The sequence below is a fragment of the Homarus americanus genome, unplaced genomic scaffold (assembly GCF_018991925.1).
Source record: "Homarus americanus isolate GMGI-L3 unplaced genomic scaffold, GMGI_Hamer_2.0 scaffold20242, whole genome shotgun sequence".
Lineage (NCBI taxonomy): Eukaryota > Metazoa > Arthropoda > Malacostraca > Decapoda > Nephropidae > Homarus > Homarus americanus.
In genome coordinates, this window is record NW_024715626.1 from 31,520 (window position 1) to 47,500 (window position 15,981).

At 41.3% G+C, this 15,981-nt stretch overlaps 1 protein-coding gene across 1 annotated transcript in view; it reads left to right on the top strand.

Annotated features, from left to right (window-relative positions):
* Positions 1-1,821: 1,821 nt before the first annotated feature.
* LOC121857916 (protein O-mannosyl-transferase TMTC1-like) overlaps positions 1,822-15,981 on the top strand; it is a 24,851-nt gene continuing 10,691 nt past the window's right edge. The window contains exon 1 of the mRNA XM_042354160.1: positions 1,822-2,090. The gene's annotated coding sequence lies outside the window, so the exon portion shown is untranslated. The remainder of the gene's footprint in view (positions 2,091-15,981) is intronic.

Consider the following 15,981-nt stretch of genomic DNA (forward strand, 5'->3'; position numbering starts at 1 on the left):
TCTCACCCCAACAGATGACCTCCTCTCACCCCAACAGATGCTGACCTCCCTCTCACCCCAACAGATGCTGACCTCTCACCCCAACAGATGCTGACCTCTCACCCCAACAGATGCTGACCTCTCACCCCAACAGATGCTGACCTCCCTCTCACCCCAACAGATGCTGACCTCCTCTCACCCCAACAGATGCTGACCCTCCCTCTCACCCCAACAGATGCTGACCCTCCTCTCTCACCCCAACAGATGCTGACCCTCACCCCAACAGATGCTGACCCTCCTCCACCCCAACAGAGGCTCCTCACCCCAACAGATGCTGACCTCTCACCCCAACAGATGCTGACCTCTCACCCCAACAGATGCTGACCTCCCTCTCTCACCCCAACAGATGCTGACCTCCCCTCTCACCCCAACAGATGTTGACCCTCCTTCCCAAACAGATGCTGACCTCCCTTCTCACCCCAACAGATGCTGACCTCCCTCTCACCCCAACAGATGTGACCTCCCTCTCACCCAACAGATGCTGACCTCTCCTCACCCCAACAGATGCTGACCTCCCCCTCTCAAGGCCTCCCCACCCAACAGATGCTGACCTCTCACCCCAACAGTGCTGACTCCCCCACCCACAGATGCTGACCTCCTCTCACCCAACAGATGCTGACCCTCCCCTCTCACCCCAACAGATGCTGACCTCCTCTCTCACCCCAACAGATGCTGACCCTCTCACCCCACAGATGCTGGACTCCTCCCTCCACCCAACAGATGCTGACCTCCTCTTCCAACAGATGCTGCCCTCCCCCCACAGATGCTGACCCCTCTCCTCACCCCAACAGATGCTGACCCCTCCTTCACCCCAACAGATGCGACCTCCCCTCACCCAACAGATGCTGACCTCACCCCAACATGCTGACCCTCCCTCACCCCAACAGATGTGCTGACCCTCCCCTCTCACCCCCAACAGATGCTGACCCTCCCTCTCACCCCAACAGATGCTGACCTCCTCTCTCACCCCAACAGATGCTGACCTCCCTCTCACCCCAACAGATGCTGACCTCCTCTCACCCCAACAGATGCTGACCCTCCCTTCTCACCCCAACAGATGCTGACCTCCTCCCTCACCCCAACAGATGCTGACCTCCTCTCACCCAACAGTGCGCCTCCTTCCACCCCAACAGGTTGTGCCAGGACACCCCAGCGCCCACAATAACCTGGGGACGCTGGTCAACGACACTACTGAAGCGGAGACTCACTTCAGGCTGGCCAGCCCACCCACAGGCCCACGCCTACTACAACCTGTTAACCTCAGACAGTAAGTACTGCCCACCCCCACTTTTTCCCTACACCCCTCACCCACCTCCCCATGCACCCCACACCCACCCAATCATATTAGGTACCACATCTGATAGGCCCCAGTCCTGTTAGGCCCCCTGATCTGATAGGCCCCAGTTCTATTACTTTGAACTCTGTCACCCTTCACACTCTGTTCCATCTATTAAAAGGAGAGTCTCTCATCTTCCTCCCCCCACCCTTCCCTCACCCCCCACCTCTTCACCTCCCCCTCCCTCTCCTCACCTCCCTCCCTTCCTCACCTCATCCCCCACTGAACACAGAGATAAAGAGTGTTGAAGAAGCAGACGAAAGAAAAACCTTATTGTAAAAAAGTTAGTGGTTAATATATACCTCTTCTGTTCCTGGGTGGAGGTGGTATTTGAGAACTCTGGTGTTTACTGTACGAGATTCCTTCCTTTTATTCTTCTTATTTTTTTTTTTTTTTACTCCAACAGACAGGAAAATATCATAGACAGGTAGACAGTTAGAATCTTGTTGGGTTAGTAGACAGGAGAACCTTGTAGGATAATGTTCTCGCTCGTCGTGTACTCCACCAGGCAGCAGGATCGTGTAGCGGAGGCAGTGGCGCTGTTGGAGGAGAGTCTACGATACGACGCCACCAACCGGGACGCCGTGTCTGCCTTGGAGGGCTCTACGGAGACGCAGGACGCCCCATGGATGCCGAGAACCTCCACCTGGCACTTCTAGGGCGCGACCCTCTGACCCCGTCGTTACAGCAATACGCCCCTTCCTCCAGAGAATAGGTGAGTAAAGTACCTTTGATTTATCTGAGTCCCTCCTTCTTCTCTGCCGTGACCTGCTTTAATTGACAGAGGATATCATTTCACGATCCTATGACCAGCCTTAACTCAACCTGTCCTTCGATTCCTACAGGAGCTCCATTGACTTCCTTGGATCTGCTATGACCTCTTATGACATTGACCTGAGACGTCTTGACCCATCATAACCCCCAACTTATCATAATTTTTCCATTCCTGTGTCTATTTGTGTTTCATTCGTTCATTTCTTCTTCCTTCGTTCTCATCTGACTCTGCCATTTCTCCCCTTCACTTCTGTTTCGCATTTTCTTTCTTTTTCCCATCCCTCCTCTTCTTTCTCCTCTCCCTATCCCCCTCTCATCCTTGTTTCATTTTTTCCCTCCCCTGAACCCTCTAACTTTTCCCCCTTCCCCCTCCTGTCGTCTCTCCCTCCCCCTTCTCATCCTCTCGTCCTATCTTTCCTGGCCAAGTTTACACAGGAAATAAATCCAGACGGGAAACTGCCCTTAAATCAACAGGCAGCAGACCGACCGATACAACCCCCCCACCTACCAGCTGTACCCAGAACCACACCTGTTGATACACATCTCTCTCTCTCTCTCTCTCTCTCTAGGATGTCACTCAACTAACTTTCTTTTTATAAGGAACACATCCGTACATATACTAAGTTTGATTTAAATCGAACAGACAATTTGAGTATCAGTGTCATGAGAACTTCATTTGAGAGAGAGAGAGAGAGAGAGAGAGAGAGAGAGAGAGAGAGAGGTTAATTAAGTTCGATAGGGAAGTTACTCGACTCAAGTTGGGACTAAAATCGACATCCAGGAAGACTCTCTGACAGCCCCTTATAAGAAACACCAATAAGAAATGTTCGCTATGACTCCCTCCATTAGTGTCTCGGAGATGCTGGTAAAGAAACACTTACCGGATGCTTCAAATAAGGGACTTGTAGGTCATGTTTAATGAAGACTTATTGGGAATCTAGGAGGAGGAAGAGGTGAAGGGAGGAGAGGGTGGAGGAAGGGGTGAAGGAAGGTGGGAGGGGTGAGGGAGGTGGGAGGAGAGGTGGGAGAAGGGTGAAGGAAGGGGTGGGAGGGGGAGGGAGGTGGAGGAGAGGGTGGGAGGGAAGGGGTGAAGGAAGGGTGGGAGGGGGAGGAGGGTAGGAGAGGGAGGAAGGGGGGTGAAGGGGTGAGGGAGGTGTGAGGAGAGGTGAGGAAGGGGTGAAGGAAGAGGGGAAGGGGTGGGGAGGAGGTGGGAGAGAGGTGAGGAAGGGGTAGGAAGAGGTGGAAGGGGGAGGAGGTGTGAGGAGAGGTGAGAAGGGGGGTGAAGGGGTGAGGAGGTGGAGAGAGGTGGGGATGAGATGAAAAGGAACCACACAACCAATTAAAACAGGTAAACAAACATACACGTTTCATCAAGACCCACCTCATAATAATAAAAATATATTTTTACAGAGTTTTACAAAATTTACAAAGTTTTTTACAAAGTTTTTACAAAGGTTACAAAGTTTTACAAAGTGTTTACAAAGACATTATTATCCATTATTGCCTCAAACTACTGAAGGAGGGCGATACATAACTTTTCAAACAAGCATTATTATAAACTACTGAACTACCATTTAATACAAGTAAAACTATAAGCAATTGGATGTATAATAGCGTTGTTTTTGTGTAATCTTATAGAATCTTTAGTGTGATTGGAATTTTATGGATGGTTTAGTACACACACACACACACACACACACACACACACATAGGGTTTTAAGGCTAAGAGGTAGATTAAGGTTAAAAACGTAATGGATTCTTGTGAAATAGGTGGTGGTTGTAGTGGTGATGGTGGTGGTGGTGTGGGATCAACAATACTAAACAGAAAAATGAGAAATCAGCAAAACGAGAGAGAGAGAGAGAGAGAGAGAGAGAGAGAGAGAGAGAGAGAGAGAGAGAGAGAGAGATTAACCTCTCCTCTCGACGACTCAGACAGAAGAGATGAGTATTTATATCAGCACCAAACCCACTTACAAATAATGCTTGTGTTGTCATTCACTAACATCAACAAACACCCCCCACCTACCCCCTCACCCCACCCACCCCACCCCCACCCACCCCCTCACCACCCCCACCTACCCTCACCACCCCTCACCACCCCCCACCTACCCCTCACCACCCCCCACCTCCATGTTTGGCAACCTTCTTATACCAGCTTATGGATGGCTACAGATGACAACCAAGATTTGAAAATGTTGATACACAAACACCAGAAGCCTTGGAAATAAATCGAGTGGTTATGGTGTGTGTGTGTGTGTGTGTGTGTGTGTGTGTGTGTGTGTGTGTGTGTGTGTGTGTGTGTGTGTGTGTGTGTGGATACAGATGAGGAGGAACCAGATAAATTATTGGATTAGTTGCGACGCGGGGCAGATATCGTGTTGACAGGTGAATTATATATTTACGTATATCGGTACCGACACACACACACACACACACACACACACACACACACACACACACACACACACACACACACCATTTAGGATATATTATACTAATTGAAAAAAAATGACAACAAAAAAATAATGACCAATTAAACAAGACGAGACTGTGAATCTATCGTGGTTTAATGTGATAAGAGAAACAACTCCTCGACATGAGCTTAACACAACCCACTAAAGGTGATCAAGTAGTCAAGATCTGCTCCTGACAACAACGAAGGCAAAGGGAGGAATATTAAACCTAACCTGTGATTACTATACTCTGTCATGGTATGTGATGAGGAACGGAACGGAACCTAACCTAACCTAACCTAACCTAACCTACCTAACCTCACATTAACTACCTGTTCGCCTAACCTAACCAACTAGCCTAACCTAACCTAGCCTAGCCTAACCTAACCTAACCTAGCCTAGCCTAACCTAGCCTAACCTAACCTAACCTAACCTAACACATTTAAGAGATAACAAGGAGCAGCAACAAGGGGAGTAGTGGAGACAAGACCAGAACTAACTCAAAACAACGAAGATAAATGAATAAAATAAGAGTGAGATGAGCTTACCTGAGATGTGTGAGGTGTGCTAAGGTCTCTGGAGGTGTGTGTGCGGTAAACATGATGCACTTCCCTACAACAAGGAAATAAGATAGAAATTACCTGCCGTTCGTCATTAATTACACCTGTAACAAATTTGTAACATAAAACCAAATATATGAAGAGATTTTTTTTCAGTATGTATGTATGTATGTATGTATGTATGTATGTATGTATGTATGTATGTATGTATGTATGTATGTATGTATGTATGCATGTATGTATGTATGTATGTATATTTTAGGGTTATCTGCACCACAGCAATTTTATATACCATCAGAACTAACCTGAGATACGTGAGCTTTACCTGAGCACTATGTTAAATTAGGTTATGTTATGGTAGTGGAAGAAGGCCTAGGTTGATCATATATGTACTAATTTATATACTACCACCACTACTACTACTACTACTACTACTACTACTACTACTACTACTACTACTACTGCTACTACTACTACTACTACTACTACTACTAATAATAATAATAATAATAATAATAATAATAATAATAATAATAATAATAATAATAATAATAATAATAATAATAGTAATAATCTAGCCCTACTTAAGGTACACTAGAATGATTAAATTATCCCCAAGTCATAGGTAGTAGGTAGTACCTCCCAAACAGGGAGGTGCTACCGCTTGGGAAGATATTGGAAGCATAATGTGTTGTCTAATGGTAGACCCTGCTGCCATATGGCATCACAAAAATTGTGACCAAGTCCCAGGTTGCTGATCTGACTTTCTGCCTCATTTACACACAATTGCAGGGTCTCAATTGTTTCTCTTACTATTGACAACACAACATACATACTGTACAGAATTACCCCGCTTTACGCTGTTTCACTTTCCGCGTTTTCTCATTTGCTCGGTGCCTCGCCAGAACCGAACTTTCACTTTCCGCGGTTCATCTACCCATATAGGGCAGAGTGTCTAGCCGACGCTATTTTTAGATTCGCCCCACCCGCCTGCTCCCTCCTCCGCCTCCGCCTGGGCAAGCCGCGCGGTAAGGTTGCGCAGTGCATGTCTCTGTTGCGTTATCAGTGACGTCATATGACGTATCGGACTGTGATTGGCCATGCATCCCTACCTCCCTCCGCTGCTAGCTGTAATTGGTTTAAATATGACGTGTCCACCCGCGGGAGGGAGGGAGGAAAGACGACGCTTGACCTAACCGTGGCAGTTTCATCCCTCCAGGCCACACAGTGTATACGTGCATCCATTGTTCTGTGAAATGGCTTCCGCCGGACCACTGCCACCAGAGAGAAACCTTTCCTTACCTGGACCCAGCCGCCCTAAGCCAAAGAAGATACGCCGTTCCCTAAGCTACGAAGTGAAATACCAGATAATTCAAGATTTGGAGAAAGGAACACGTCAAGCTGATCTCGCGCGCCAGCATGGAGTGAACGAATCTACGATTCGTACTATTAAGAAGGATGCAGCCAAGATCAAAGAGCACATGACAATCACAAAGTCTGCAGGTGCCTCAATGATCAAGTATTGCCAGAACAAGGTGCTGCTAAGGTGGAAAATTTGCTCGTGAGTTACTTGATTCGTCAGGCGCGACGCAACATGGCGGTGGACACGCGATCCGTTCAAGAGTACGCACGTGAACTGTACGCAGCAGTGTCACGTAAGATGGGAACTGCAGAGCCCAAACCCTTCATGCTTCCTCTGGTTGGCTGCATAGGTTTAAGAAGAGAAACAATATCACCAACATCAACATTGGTGGTGAAGAAGCGAGTGCTGACCGTGTGGCGGCTAGAGATTTTCCTCCGTTCTTACGTGAGGTTATGGAGGAAGGGCAGTTCACTGACGACCAGGTGCTCAACATGGACGAATCCGGCCTTTTTTGGAAAAAGCTGCCTACCAAGACCTTTGTTGTCCAGTCTGCCAGCAAGGTTCGGGGTCGGAAGTTGCAGAAGGAGCGCATCACCGTCCTCTTTACCACCAATGCCACCGGTACCTGTAAACCAAAGTTATCGGTGATTCACACAGCCCGCAAGCCGCACGCCTACAAGAGCGTGGACATGAGCAACATTAATGTCCACTGGCTGACCGCACGCAAGGCGTGGATGTTCTCTGCTCTGTCACTCTCCTGGTTTGATGACTGTTTCATTCCCGACGTGAAGAAATTCTGCGAGCACAAAAATGTTCCATTCAAGATTTTGTTGCTCCTTGACAACACACCAGGACACTCGCCCCTACTTATGGATCGTCACCCCAACGTAAAAGTGGTCTTCCTTCCTCCCAACACTACGTCATTAATCCAGCCCATGGACCAGGAGTTGATCTGCAATGTTAAAGCTGCATACTCAGCAAAGAAATTCAAGCTCCTGAACGACTGTACCAACACCAAGGATGAGTTGCGTAAGCTGGGTGACACCGACAGCGAGAGTAAAAGCAACGAGGACAAGGAACAACAGGTGGTGACTCAACAAGTTCTCGTCAAACAGTTTTGGAAGAAATTTAACGTCAAACAAGCTGCAGACTTCTTGGTGGAGGGATGGGATCAGCTGTCTATAGTTACGATTCGTCACGCATGGAGGCATGTGTTGCATGGTATACCAGGTGAGAGGCGGAGTCAACCTGTGACTGGTGAGGTTCAGTCTGTGACAGTGGCATTGGACCTTGCAAGAGAAGCTGCGCACAGTATTACAGCTGAAGGCTTCTCCGAGACCACCAACGAAGACATCCTGGAGGTGATCACAGATCCTGAAATGACTGCCGACGAGATGGTGGAAGATGATAACGTCAGTGAAGAGGAAGGTGGTGCGTCAATCCCAGAACACAAATTTACGCATAGTAATATTAAGGGTGCCATCGAGTGTGCAGAAAAATTAAAGCTCTTCCTTTCCAACGACCCTGGCGATGACCGCTATGAAGTCTTCCATACCCGGCTGGTGCAGGCTATGGAGCCGTACATCAAGGTGTATCAAGACATCAACACTAGCCGTCAAAAAAGCATTACCGAGTTCTTCGCCCGCAACCCACCACAGCCAGCCAGAGCCGGTGACAGTGAAAGTGACTTTGAGGGATTTGTCAGGGAAACCCTGACAACTATAACTGATAGTGATAGTGATTCACCTAGTAATGGTGATTCACCTGAGGGCCAGTAATCTGCCCTCTGCCTCAGAACCAGCCTCCATCCCCGTATGCCGACCCATCTCCTCTACTAACGTAAGTGTTACACCCAACCTTTAGTTTTCCTAACCTAACCTTGATTTTTCCTAACTTAAACTTTATTTTTCCTAACCTAACCTCTTCTATATTAATTGTGTGTGCATACCATCATAAAGTTAAGATAATATTTTTACTACAACATAGTTGTGTGTCGTCAAAAAGTGGAGTTTGGGGGTCGGGCCAGTCTCTATTGGAATTAATCCCATATGTTCTGTTGTTCACTTAACGCAGATTTCACTTTCCGCAGTACCCTGTGGGTTCAATTGACCGCGTAAATCAGGGTACAACTGTATGTTGTTTCTCACTTTTGATCTTTTTTTTATTTATGTATTTATTTATGGTTCTTTATTGTTATTATTATTATTATTATTATTATTATTATTATTATTATTATTATTATTATTATTACTATTACATTTTCGCCCCCCAGGCCCCGATGTGGGTCAGTGATCTGTGCCTGGGTGGCTAATCCCCGTACAAAAAAATAAAAATAAAATTAAAAACCACGGTTTCCATTGAGTCTACCAGGCAAAGAGTGGTGCATGTGGATTACTCATTAGGATTATTTCTAGTTTACCCTGTGTTTATCCTGTATCTGTCTGACCCAAACTGGCCAGCTTGTTGAACAGTTGTCTAATAGCGACACAATTTCATTAAGCTATAGCTACATTTCACACGTTTTAAAAATAGAAATAAATACACCTCTTCCTCTACATCAGCCCCACAGTTCCTCGGTATATCTTTGTAAACACACGAGAAATAAAACATCTAGTCGAAACCGCAAGATTTAAAACTCATTAATAAATTTGACCACCGCCGCCTATCAGCTACATCACCACCAGAAAAAAAAAATATCTTGTAAAACTCTAAGTCAATGTGTGTGTCATTTTCTCCCTTTACGCTTGTTCTTCCCGGGATGAATAATTCCTCCCCACCGAGCTGGCAGATGGGATGCTGTACAGAGTGACATACTACAATTTTCGGTATTCACGGCGTGTTATTTTCTGGCCGTTCCTCTTGAAATATATTTGTTACACACTTAAATCCACTTGTATTTTTATGTAGGTAAAGTTTATATCACTTATTAAGGTCAAAAGTAATGGTTATTCCTACCATTAGGCTTCCCTGAATTAAAAAAAAAAAATCAAGAGAGATTTGCTACTCGTTAACTTACTGACCCAAGATCTCTTAATTAACGGGTTTAATTACACAGTACTTAGGGAGCTGGCATTGCAATCAAGGGGTTCATGATAAAATAGGTCCAGGTTAAAATTGTAAGTATGTATGTATGTATGTATACTAACTGGCTAAAGCTCCAAGACTCTGAACCTGGGAACCATGTATACATAATAAACTATATGTACCATTTTTTTTTTGACACACATAGTTTATCAAAATTTATAAAATAAATATCATTGAGGCGGAGAGGCACTACAGAACACCCACCCCCCAAAAAGGTACAGACCCACACTATCTTACTACCACCTTCTGTAATACTAGTTGTATAGGGTTCAGTACACCATCGAATAGGCGTGTACCGGGGGGTGTTGTCCTCGTCTGTACCGACTCTAACCTAGACGGACATGACCCGCTCGAGGGACTACTTACTACATTATCATCACTTTCAGGAGTTGGAAAATCTTACATTCCTCAACTATATCAAACTTTTCATTTCACCAATCATATCTATCTCGTTATTTACTACCTTGAATCATCACAGTACTGAAAACTGACACCATGAAAAACCTTTATTTAACTACAACTCAAGTGTCACATAACTAATACATTACAGCGGGGTAACATGTGGACATCTCGTGACAGACTGGCTAGCTAGCACCTTCCATGAGTCAATAATATCTAATGTGAGTGGAGATCTCTGTGTTTACCATTCATTAAACATTCCCTCAATTCCGATCGCAATTCACGTAAATTTCATTGTAAAAATATATCATTAGACAGTGTTTACAGCTCCACGAAGCCACGCATCCTTGACCCACGGCTTGTTCAGGCCATCTTAACATACTGTAACGGTTTAACTCTTAGTGTGATGTGTACATTGACAGAAACGATCATAACATGACTACAAGTATCAGACGTTAACTTATATAACCAAACTAAAGCAATCCTGACTAGAAACTAACATAACCAAACTAAAGCAATCCTAACAAGACACTAACATAACCAAACTAAAGCAATCCTAACAAGAAACTAACATAACCAAACTAAAGCAATCCTAACTAGAAACTAACATAACCAAACTAAAGCAATCCTAACAAGAAACTAACATAACCAAACTAAAGCAATCCTAACTAGAAACTAACATAACCAAACTAAAGCAATCCTAACAAGAAATTAACATAACCAAACTAAAGCAATCCTAACAAGAAACTAACATAACCAAACTAAAGCAATCCTAACTAGAAACTAACATAACCAAACTAAAGCAATCCTAACTAGAAACTAACATAACCAAACTAAAGCAATCCTAACAAGACACTAACATAACCAAACTAAAGCAATCCTAACAAGACACTAACATAACCAAACTAAAGCAATCCTAACAAGAAACTAACATAACCAAACTAAAGCAATCCTAACAAGACACTAACATAACCAAACTAAAGCAATCCTAACAAGAAACTAACATAACCAAACTAAAGCAATCCTAACAGAAACTAACATAACCAAACTAAAGCAATCCTAACAAGACACTAACATAACCAAACTAAAGCAATCCTAACAAGAAACTAACATAACCAAACTAAAGCAATCCTAACAAGACACTAACATAACCAAACTAAAGCAATCCTAACAAGAAACTAACATAACCAAACTAAAGCAATCCTAACAAGACACTAACATAACCAAACTAAAGCAATCCTAACTAGAAACTAACATAACCAAACTAAAGCAATCCTAACAAGACACTAACATAACCAAACTAAAGCAATCCTAACAAGACACTAACATAACCAAACTAAAGCAATCCTAACTAGAAACTAACATAACCAAACTAAAGCAATCCTAACTAGAAACTAACATAACCAAACTAAAGCAATCCTAACTAGAAACTAACATAACCAAACTAAAGCAATCCTAACAAGACACTAACATAACCAAACTAAAGCAATCCTAACTAGAAACTAACATAACCAACCAAAGCAATCCTAACTAGAAACTAACATAACCAAACTAAAGCAATCCTAACTAAGAAACTAACATAACATAACATAAACCAAACCAAGACACTCAACATAACCAAACTAACAAGAAACAATAACATAACAAGAACTAAAGCAATAACAAGACAAACTAACTAACAAGAAACTAACATAACTAAAGCAATCCTAACAAGAAACAACATAACCAAACTAAAGCAATCCTAACAAGACACTAACATAACCAAACTAAAGCAATCCTAACAAGAAACTAACATAACCAAACTAAAGCAATCCTAACAAGAAACTAACATAACCAAACTAAAGCAATCCTAACAAGAAACTAACATAACCAAACTAAAGCAATCCTAACAAGAAACAAACATAACAAACTAAAGCAATCCTAACAAGAAACAAACATAACAAACTAAAGCAATCCTAACAAGACACTAACATAACCAAACTAAAGCAATCCTAACAAGACACTAACATAACCAAACTAAAGCAATCCTAACAAGACACTAACATAACAAACTAAAGCAATCCTAACAAGAAACAAACATAACCAAACTAAAGCAATCCTAACAAGACACTAACATAACCAAACTAAAGCAATCCTAACAAGACACTAACATAACCAAACTAAAGCAATCCTAACAAGAAACAAACATAACAAACTAAAGCAATCCTAACAAGACACTAACATAACCAAACTAAAGCAATCCTAACAAGACACTAACATAACAAACTAAAGCAATCCTAACAAGAAACAAACATAACAAACTAAAGCAATCCTAACAAGACACTAACATAACCAAACTAAAGCAATCCTAACAAGACACTAACATAACAAACTAAAGCAATCCTAACAAGACACTAACATAACCAAACTAAAGCAATCCTAACAGGACACTAACATAACAAACTAAAGCAATCCTAACAAGAAACAAACATAACAAACTAAAGCAATCCTAACAAGACACTAACATAACCAAACTAAAGCAATCCTAACAAGAAACTAACATAACCAAACTAAAGCAATCCTAACAAGACACTAACATAACCAAACTAAAGCAATCCTAACAGAAACTAACATAACCAAACTAAAGAAACTAATCCTAACTAGAAACTAACATAACCAAACTAAAGCAATCCTACAAGAAACTAACATAACCAAACTAAAGCAATCCTAACAAGAAACTAACATAACCAAACTAAAGCAATCCTAACAAGAAACTAACATAACCAAACTAAAGCAATCCTAACTAGAAACTAACATAACCAAACTAAAGCAATCCTAACTAGAAACTAACATAACCAAACTAAAGCAATCCTAACAAGAAACTAACATAACCAAACTAAAGCAATCCTAACAAGAAACTAACATAACCAAACTTAACCTGATCTAATTAAACTTAGCCTAACCAAACGAGAACCTAACCTAACCCCCAATGTAGTCTACCAAGATGAAATTTAAGGTACCTATACATGGTAAAGTAACCTAACCTAACCTAACCTAACCTAAATAAAACTAACCTAGCCAAACTTGAATTAGTCTAACCAAGGATAGCCTGATCAAAACTAACATAGCCTGCATGGTGATTAGTGTTGAGTGAAAGGATCCGATCTCTCAGGTTTACCACAATTAAAATTTAAAGCCTCTTTGTGAGGTTTTCCAGCGGCTAGTGGTACCCCCTTTGGACTCAGGCTCGTTCACGGTAAAGAAAATATATATATTGTATCAGGAAAACCAATTAGTGAGTCCTTAGTGTGAATATTTGATGTAGAAATGGGTGAAATACAGTTACAAGTGTTTAACTGTTATAAATGCATACCAGTCAGTCAGTCAGTTAAGACCTTACTATGAAGCTAGCATAAATAGGCTCCTTATATAAGTAATGCTGTATTAGCTTTTCCTTGTACGGGTTTTTTTTTTTTTGGCCAAAGTTTATAGAAAAAGTTTTTTGTAATTACCGAGTTTCTATTAAAATCCGCCACCGGAAATTTAAACCCTACAAGCGTTAGAAACAAGACGGTGGGTTAGTTTAAAGAATGTTCAATAGTAACTGTATTTCATTATCAAATTACAAATATATCTTCTTCTTTTTTTTTAATTATGGAAATAGTGCAAAAAATTACGTCTGGAAATAATAAATCATTGAAGTAAAACAAAACAAAAATATTCAATTGGTAAAAAAATACTGTAGTTACCTCACATTTCTAGGTCCTTCCACACTATTTTCTCGTTAATTTATCTCTCTGCGTTTTTTTCTTCTACACATTAAAACAAATTTGGATGATTTTGCGTTCCTAACTCTAAAAAAAAATCGTTGAATTATCGCTGAACATTTTAGCAAACTTAAGTGGTTACGATTTTTACTTTACAACTGCCAAAATCTCCTCTCGAAGTCCTGGATAATGAATCAACTTTTCGGTCAGTTTCACGGGTAAATTTTCGCTATTTAGGTTAGTTTAGGTTAGGTTAAGTTAGGTCAGGTTAGGTTAGGTTAGGTTAGGTTAGGTTAGGTTAGGTTAAGTTAGGTTAGGTTAGGTCAGGTTAGGTCAGGTCAGGTTAGGTTAGGTTAAGTTCACACACCACTTACCACATTAGTCATGTCACTTCTTCGTCACACAGTTAATATTTATGGTTATGTTATTACTACGCTTCAACAGCCAAAGTACATATTATAAGTGTGTCTACTAGATTTCTAAGTTGACAGTAATTCATTCCAGGTATGTAAACAGTGGTAAACAACAAGGCCATTTAATTAAAGGATCACCCGGTAAGGGTTTTAAACACTTGTTGACATTGTATTTTAAATATTTTGGGTCTTCCGATATTTAATATTTTGTCCACTTATACAAGAGAAAAAAACTAACTATCCACAGGTAACTTATAACTTCACATCATTATATATTGAACTTGGTGAGTTGGGTTGAGATTAGGTTAGGTTGGGTGGATAGATTGGGTTAGATTAAATTAGGATAGATTGAGTTCACACCACTGCACATTGATTATATATACACAGTTAATATTGTAGTTTTTGTTATTACATACTTTTAACATAGCCCAAGTATATCATGCCAGTGTCTACGAACTTCTAAGTTGACAATTCATTCCGGGTATCATAAGCAACAAGTAAACAAACAAGGCCATTAATTAAAGAGATCGCCAGTAAGGAGTTTTAAACATATTGACATTGTATTTTAATGTGTGCCCAGGTCTTCATTCTATTTAATATTTGTCACACTTATACAGAAAAAACTTCTGACAACAGAAGGTAACTTCTGTATTAACAAGTGACCATATGTCGTTAGACATGATTGAGTTAAATTGGGTTGGGATTGGAATTGGAATTGGGATTGAAGTTGGGATTGGACTGAAGTTAGGTTAGGTTAGGTTTGGCCGGTTCATGTCAACATCAATTACAGCTCACCGCGGCAGCCTGACAGCCACCACAGATGGTTCGTATTTTATTCTGAATTACTCTGTATATATTGGACTAACAGTTTAATGAAGTATTGAATATTGTAGAAAACTATTTTTAATAAATATTACAACCTTTACGAGCTTAATTAAAAGTAAATAAGGCATTGAGAAACATCGATATTCCTAGAGGTGGCGGCGTAGGATGTGTCAGGAACAAATAAACTTAAAAAAATATTATAGCTTCGAGGTGGATAGAAATATTATCGGTGTAAGAAACAACTGTTGTTCTATACAGGCCTCTAAAATAACTTGTTAGGGAACGCAAAAACGGCACAGTTATCAATATTTACCGTATTTCCCTTTAAAATTGATGACTGCAGCTGTGGGTTGATTTAAAGCACTCAGTTCTTCAGATTTAGAATACATTTATGTAAGCAGGGTTTTCTTTAACAGCTACAACACTAATTATTTGACACTGTGGTTAAAACATATAGTAAAATATAATTACGAACTCATCAAACAACGGGTGTGAGTTAAGAAAAATGAAGGAGACACTATCTTGATGAAAATAAAAACTATTGTATTTACCAGAAACCGGATTTATTATTAAGATGCATGGTCGCGCTTTAACATTTATACGGTCTTTAAACTTGGGCTTTAAGTAGGTCAAGAATACACTAGACAACTATATAAAAAAATAATAATGGATAATAGTTCTTCCTAAGTAGATTTTGATGTCATATTGGACGTTATTTTCAGTTTAGGCTCGTCAGTTAGGGGCACATATGTATACCTCAGTACTAAACACTTTGTAAACAGACGCCTGATAATCGATATGTAAATTTTATCAATATGCCATTAAGCGTTCAAACATGCCGTGCTTATGTGTCATATATCACAACACTAATGCTGGTATCGTATCCAGACTGATGACAAATTATACGCTAATGACCAGTTGCTTTCATTTGTATATATTATACTGTATAACTTTCGAAGATGAAAGAGGGGCTGTGGTTGTTATTACAG